General features: G+C 62.0%; 1 protein-coding gene across 4 annotated transcripts in view; it reads left to right on the top strand.

Moving 5' to 3' along the window:
* Positions 1 to 6,293, top strand: part of PALM (paralemmin) — a 33,372-nt gene that overhangs the window by 1,030 nt on the left and 26,049 nt on the right. The gene's annotated exons all lie outside the window — the stretch shown is intronic.

Below are 6,293 nucleotides of genomic sequence, written 5' to 3'. Positions count from 1 at the left end.
TCTGTGCATGTCCTGGCTGGGATTTGGTGCCAGCTTTCGGGGGGGTAGCACCTAGCTCCCTGCTGGCACTGCCAGGGGAGGGAGGCATCTCCTCCCCGGAGCCCCTGCCTCAGGCTGGTGGCTGGCCATCTGGTAGCCAGATGCCAGGTGTGCAACAGGTCCCGCTGGCAGGCGAGACGGGGCCCTGGTGCCATGCCCTGATCCGTCCCCTGGTGCGGGAGGAAAGCCTGGAGCCTGGGGAGGTGGCTCTGCTTGCACAGTGGGACCTGGGTGCAGGGGCAAGAGCGTGGATGTAGTGTGTGGGGGGCTGCATCATCAGCCTCTTCCAGCAGGGGGTGCCGTCAGGAGCGGGGCAAAAAGCCTTGGCCGTGGGAGGGGACGGAGGGCACGCGGTGAGCACACTGGATGTCCGAGGGCTGGGGTCACTTTGTTTCTGGAGCAATGTAGAGTAAGGGGTCAGCACTGGGGGTGGGGGGCAGCTGAGGACCCATTACTAGCTCTGGGAGGAAGCAGTTTGAGCAAAGGCACTGGGAACCAAGACACTTGGGGGTTTCTTCCCAAGACTGGGGGTGGGAGGGGAGTGTGGTGCACTGGTCGGAGCAAGATGGTGGGAACCAGGGGGCCTGGCTGTAGACCCAGCTCTCTGGTGTGACCTGGGGCACTGCCCTCTCCGAAGGTGGGGGAAGGATAAGACAAAGATTGGCCGAGTGCTTGGAGACTCTGTAATGAAACCAAGCTCTACCTCTGGCTCTGCCACCGCGGCTTGCCGTGGCCTTGGCCATGTCCCTTAATGAGAGTTCTGCCCCTCGGGGCTGTCTCTGCACCGCGCTTTGCTTCTCCATACAATGGGGAGTGCCGCCTTCCCCTGCCTGGTAGGGGTGCCCTGAGCATAGACGCCCTGCGGAGTGTGGCATCCTGATGCCAGGGCCCTCTGATACGTCCCGCCGTCTGGGGGTGGCTGCCTCGCTGGCCGGGTTTATACGTGTACCTTCCCCTCGGCTGCTGAAAACTTTAGCGCGAGGGAACTTTATGTTACTGGGTCCCCCTCATGGCTCCAATCTCTGCAGCTTGAGCTCCGGGCAGTATCAGCCTCAGCGGGGCCCAGCCTTGTGCTACCTGCTCCACGAGCAGACGCCAGCAGCCTCGGTCTTGGAGGTTGTAAAAGGAGCGGAGTCGGGTCCTGGGCGGGAGTTTGTTAGAGCCTAGAGGTGCAGCCGCTTGCCTGGGACCCCAGCACTTGGCTTCCTCTCTCTGCTTCAACATCCCAAATCTCCCATCTCTTGCCCGGTGGTGGGATCTGAAAGCAGAGGACCCTCTGGGCCCATTCAGTGCTGGATTTACCCGCTCGAAGCCCCAGCACGGATTTAAACCAGAGACGGGCTCCCCTTGGCAAAGGGCCCGCTGACTCCACGAACGCAAATGGAGCCAGCTCTGGGGACTGCAAGGAGCTGGGGCTGGTCAGCTTCATTCATGATCTTGGTTTCACTCTCCAGCTGCGTCTGGGCTGCTGTGGGGGGTGCTCGGGTTTTGTTTTAATATGGAAACATGGTGGTCCTTCAAAACAGCGGTGGCTGGTAGAGGAAGCACCAGAGGATGGAAGGAAGGGATCCAGGGGGGATCCAGAGGCCTGGGATGGAAGGGAGGGTGGGATCCAGAGGCCTGGGAGCGCAGCACTGGACTGGAGGAGTTGGACTGGAGTCTGAGTTGTTCAAAGAGGGTCTCTGGGGTGGGGCGGGGGGGTCTTGTAATAATCAAGCCAGCACCTGCTGAGAAGGGAACACGTGGAGGGGACAAAGGGGGTGTCCTGCATGTCCAGGCACCTCCGTGCTGTGCTGTGCTTTGCTTTGCAGCTCGCCTGCCCCTGCCTGGGTGTGAGACAGGATGGACAGGGGGGCCCGGGTTCTGCCTGGGGAGGGTGATCCTGTCTGCCCATGGGTATTGCCGCTGATGTTCTGGATGCCCCATGGAGATCAAGCTCCCCCGCGCTCGGTGCTGTACATGGGCACAGCAAGGGACAGCCTTTGCCCTGACAGATTACAGCAGGAGACAAGGCGGGGAACGGAGAGCAGAGGCGAGGGGAGGGTAGATGGGGCCACCCTCAGCCCAGTGCTCTGACCACTGAACCACACTGCTGCCGCACGGAGCACACCAGTTTGCAAAGCTGTGGTGGGAGCTGCCAGGAATGGGGGCCTCAGGCAGAGGATCTGAAGGAGATTGGAAACCTTTGGGCAGGACCTAGACCAGGGGTGGGCAAAATACGGCCCACGGGGCCCCTAAAACATTTAGAAAATTTAATATTTATTTGCTCCTGGCTGCCTGTCAAAGATGACAGGAGCCAGGGACATTAGGACCCAGGGGAAGCTGGCAGCAGGACCCAGCATTGAGGCCCCCCATCCCTGCTCCCCCAACTAGAAGAGGGTTTTGGCCTTGGACCATGGGGCTGTTCCTGCTTCCCTGCACTGGAGAGGGAAATGTGCCCTCAACAGCTTACCAAAACTTGGTACGTGGCCCTCTGCCCAAAATAATTGCCCGCCCCGACCTAGACCTAGATCCCCAGTGTCTGAGCCGAGCCCCAAGCACCTGGGCTCCCGTGGCTTCCTAGCCGGCCGGCTTGCCCGGAGGTGCCGGATCCGGGGCCGGGGTGAAGAGTTTGTGGCCACCACTCGGCCCATTCATAGCCGGGGCGGGTTTTTCGAGGTGGGGCCTATCCCGACCGGGGGCTCCTCTTACTGGAACAGGCCTGGAAACCAAAGTGTCTCGAGGCCGCTTGACCCCACGGTTGGAGAGAGCTGTAATTTTCCAATCAAGCTGCCTCCCTGAACCCCTGCCATCAAATATTCATGGAATCCATTTTCTCCTGGCACTCCCGGCCCACGTCGGAGCCCGGCGAAGCCATCTCCTTCGCTCTAATGCATCCGGCACTTGCGGGAGCCTGGGGCTGTCTCCGTTTCCTCCTCCTCCTCCTCCTCCTCACTGGGCAGGGGCTGGTGGGAAAGGCACGTGCCCCCCCTGCAAAAGGAGAAAAAAGAAAGGGAAGGGGGAAGCACTGGGCTAGTGAATGGGGTGGGGGGAAGGGGATGTGGGAAGCTGGTCATGTGCGTGGAGGTGGCAAAGGATTGGTGGAGAAGGGGCAGCACTGGCTCGGGGGCCTGGATCAGATGCGGCTGCTTCTGGGGTGGAGAGTAGGCTGCACGGCGGGGGAGGAGGATTGCACGGCTGTGGCATCTGGGAGAAGGAGCCCCGGGATCCGGAGGGTCTGAGCACCTGTGGTGGATTGGGCTGTGGCTTGTCCGCAGCACCATCCGTGTCGATTTTGAACCCCCAACCCAAGCCCAGAGACGTCTGCATGTGAAGCTCACGGTGGCTGAGCCCTAAAAAGTCCTGAAAAGCCAGGACCCAAAGGGGCATTAGGAGCTCAGCCCCACTGCAGGTGCCTAATTCCATTTGGCAACTATCGGATCTTTCCAATGAGCCGCACGTGCCGAGCTTAGGATGCAGCTTGCAGCCTCTCAAAGCATCGGGAGTTGCCGGGGCCCGTCTACACTCCCTCTAGCCGCCTTGCTGGCGTGGATGGCACCGGCAGGAAGGGGAGCAGAGGTGCCCTAGTGTAGCCGAGGCTCAGGCGCCGGCAGCCCTGGCTCTCGAAGCAGTCGGGAGGGAGCGGCGGCCACCAGAGCTGCTGCAGGGAAACTTGAAACCGCCCTTTGCACATTTGGATGCTGCAGCGGGGGAAAAAAAGCCAGAGGAAGGCAAATAAACACGGCTGTTCTGTGGCTGGGGAAAGAAACAAAAGGTCATGGGCTTTCCTCCAGGAGCATGGAAAAAGGCCTGGTCAGCACCAGGGGGGAGGCGGAAGGCGTGAGCAGGGCGGCACGTGTGCGCGGGAGGCTCGGCGATGAGACGGGGAAAGCTAACGGCACAGCTGGGCTGTGAATTCAGTGCTGGTTCCCACGTGGATGCACAGCCCACAGGCTTGCTTACCCTTCCCATGCATTAAGTGCGTCCACACAGGCCCTTAGCGCAGGCAAATTCCCACTACCGAGACATCAGTTCGTGGGTCCCTGTGTGGGGCTCGGATCTGATGGAGCTTCATTAACGGAGGGGACAAGGGGGGTCTCGAGGTTTGTGACTGCACGTAGAGGAAGGCGGGGGGGCTGCCAATGCCTGGTGTCTGGAAACCCAGGAGGCGTCCTCGGGAGAGCATCAGACTGGCAGGAAGCAAGCCCTGTCCATTCCTCCTCTTTTGCCGTCGGGTGTCTGGGGCAATGGGGTTGTGGCTTCCAGCTTTTGGGGGCTGGAAACAACTCTCATGGGATCCCGGGACTCCGGGCGCTGGGGATTTAACTGAGATTGGCCGCACTAGGAGGGCGGGCGCATCTTTGCCCACGGGGAATATCAAGGCATCGCAGTCGGGCGCTGTTTGCAAAGCAGGGCTGATACCCAGCGGCTGATCTATCTGGGGCTGAGCCGGGCTCGGACCCACCCTTCCCCGGGACCGCAGGAGCGGCTGTGCCGGGTGCGTGCGTGCTCTGGATGGTGCTGGACGTGGCGGGTGACGGTGCACACGCGCATGTGTGTGAACAGGGAGGGTGTAGGAGTGGGTGCCGTCACCGGGGTGACGCCGCAGGGCTGGCACCGACAAGCCGGGTGCTGATTTCCGGTGTTGCTCAGCCCGGCTGTTGCCAGGCAGGGGGCTGGCAGACCCCTCCCTGGGATCAGCCCCTCCGCACCTCTGGGTATATTTTGTTTCCAGTCCAGACTCATCCCTCTCCGCTGCTCCGCTCTGCCTCCCCTCCTGCGCATCACCCGGGTCCCTGGATGCCTGGTTAATCTCCGTTACCATGGCGACGTTGCCAGGGCACCCGCCTCCCAGTCATGTAAACCATAAATCACCAATAAGTGGCTTCTTCACTCGGAGAGCCAGACCCGCCACCCCGGCCCGCAGGAGCTGAGGCGATGGAGCCACCCTGCGACAGGTCCAGCTGTGCCCCCCCGACCCAGCTGTGCTTCGCTTTAGCCATCCCCATCGAGGTCCCGCGAGCAGGAGGGGGGAGCTGGCAGCAAGGGCACGAACGCGGCTTCATGATGCCCAGGACCCCTCTGTCCAGTCTGGCTGGGTGGGTTTTGCCTCCCTGCTTCTGAGATGCCATCGGCTGGCGAGAAGCAGAGGGCGAGCACCCCACGCCCTGGCCGTGCCATTCCCGTAACCTGCCTTGCTGATAATCGCACCTTGATTAACTTAACCAGACAGCGGCTCCCCAGAGACGGGCACACGGCCTCCCTGCTCCACTAATTGCTTCTCGCCAGTCGGACACTTCCGTCCTCTTCAGCTTCCTCAGTCTCTCCCGGGCCCGCGTCCACCCGAGCAACTGAGGCCGGTGCCCGGTTTAGTGCCAGGTCCCTTGGAGGGGTTGTGGGCGCCTGAAGGAGGAGAAGCAGGTGGGATCTGGGTGCTGCACCCGGAAAGCAGCTGCAAACTCAACCCCGTCCGGGGGACGTTGCGTTGCTGCTTGTGGACCCGCCAAAGGTGGTGGTGGTGGGACGTCCCCATCTCCGGGCACCCTCGGGGCTTCCTGACAGCGAAGATGGGCTTGCAAGATCGAGTTGGAGGCCGGTCCTGCTTTGAGCAGGGGGTCGCACTCAATGCGCAGCCCTTCCAACCCTCCTCTTCTATGCTCCTACGAAAGCAGAAGCGATGGCTGACCCCGGCGCTCGGGGGAAACGGAGGAAGTCGGAGCAGCCTCAAGGCTGCTCTGCTTTGCCCAGAGGAACCCCTGTGGCCCTGCTCGTGTCACGTGGCACTAAGGATCGGACTTGGCATCATGCTTTTTCCCTCCCTGCTCCGGGAGTCCTGGGGTAGCTGCTCTCCGGCCTCCGAGGCAGAGCTCTCCTCGGACCCCTGTGCAGCCTCCCCCGTCTGCTCCTGGCTCGGCACAGGACAGGCTGCCGGCCAAGCCCCGCTCCTGGGAGCATCGATCTAGAAATGCTAGAGGGGAGGCAAAAGCAGGGGGGGTTTCCAGGGCCGGCCCAGCTCCTTGGCTGCACCAGGCATCCCCTGGCCTGGCCAAGGGACCGGAGAAACCCAGGAGGAGAGGAGCAGCCGGGCTGGGGCAGGAGGGAAAGGTGCGAGGAGGGTGGAAGGCGGCAGCCAAGAGCTGGGAAGTCCCCGAGCTGTGATGTCCTGGCCTCCTGGTCTCCTCCTAGCTTGCAAACTCAATGCAAAGGCTCTGACGGCTCAACTTATCCCAAGTGTGACCCGGCAGGTCCCAGGCTCCGTGGTGCACCCACCCCCA

The sequence above is a fragment of the Alligator sinensis genome, unplaced genomic scaffold (assembly GCF_000455745.1).
Source record: "Alligator sinensis unplaced genomic scaffold, ASM45574v1 scaffold1295_1, whole genome shotgun sequence".
In the NCBI taxonomy this organism is placed as follows: Eukaryota; Metazoa; Chordata; order Crocodylia; family Alligatoridae; genus Alligator; species Alligator sinensis.
This window is presented reverse-complemented; position numbering and strand designations above follow the sequence as displayed.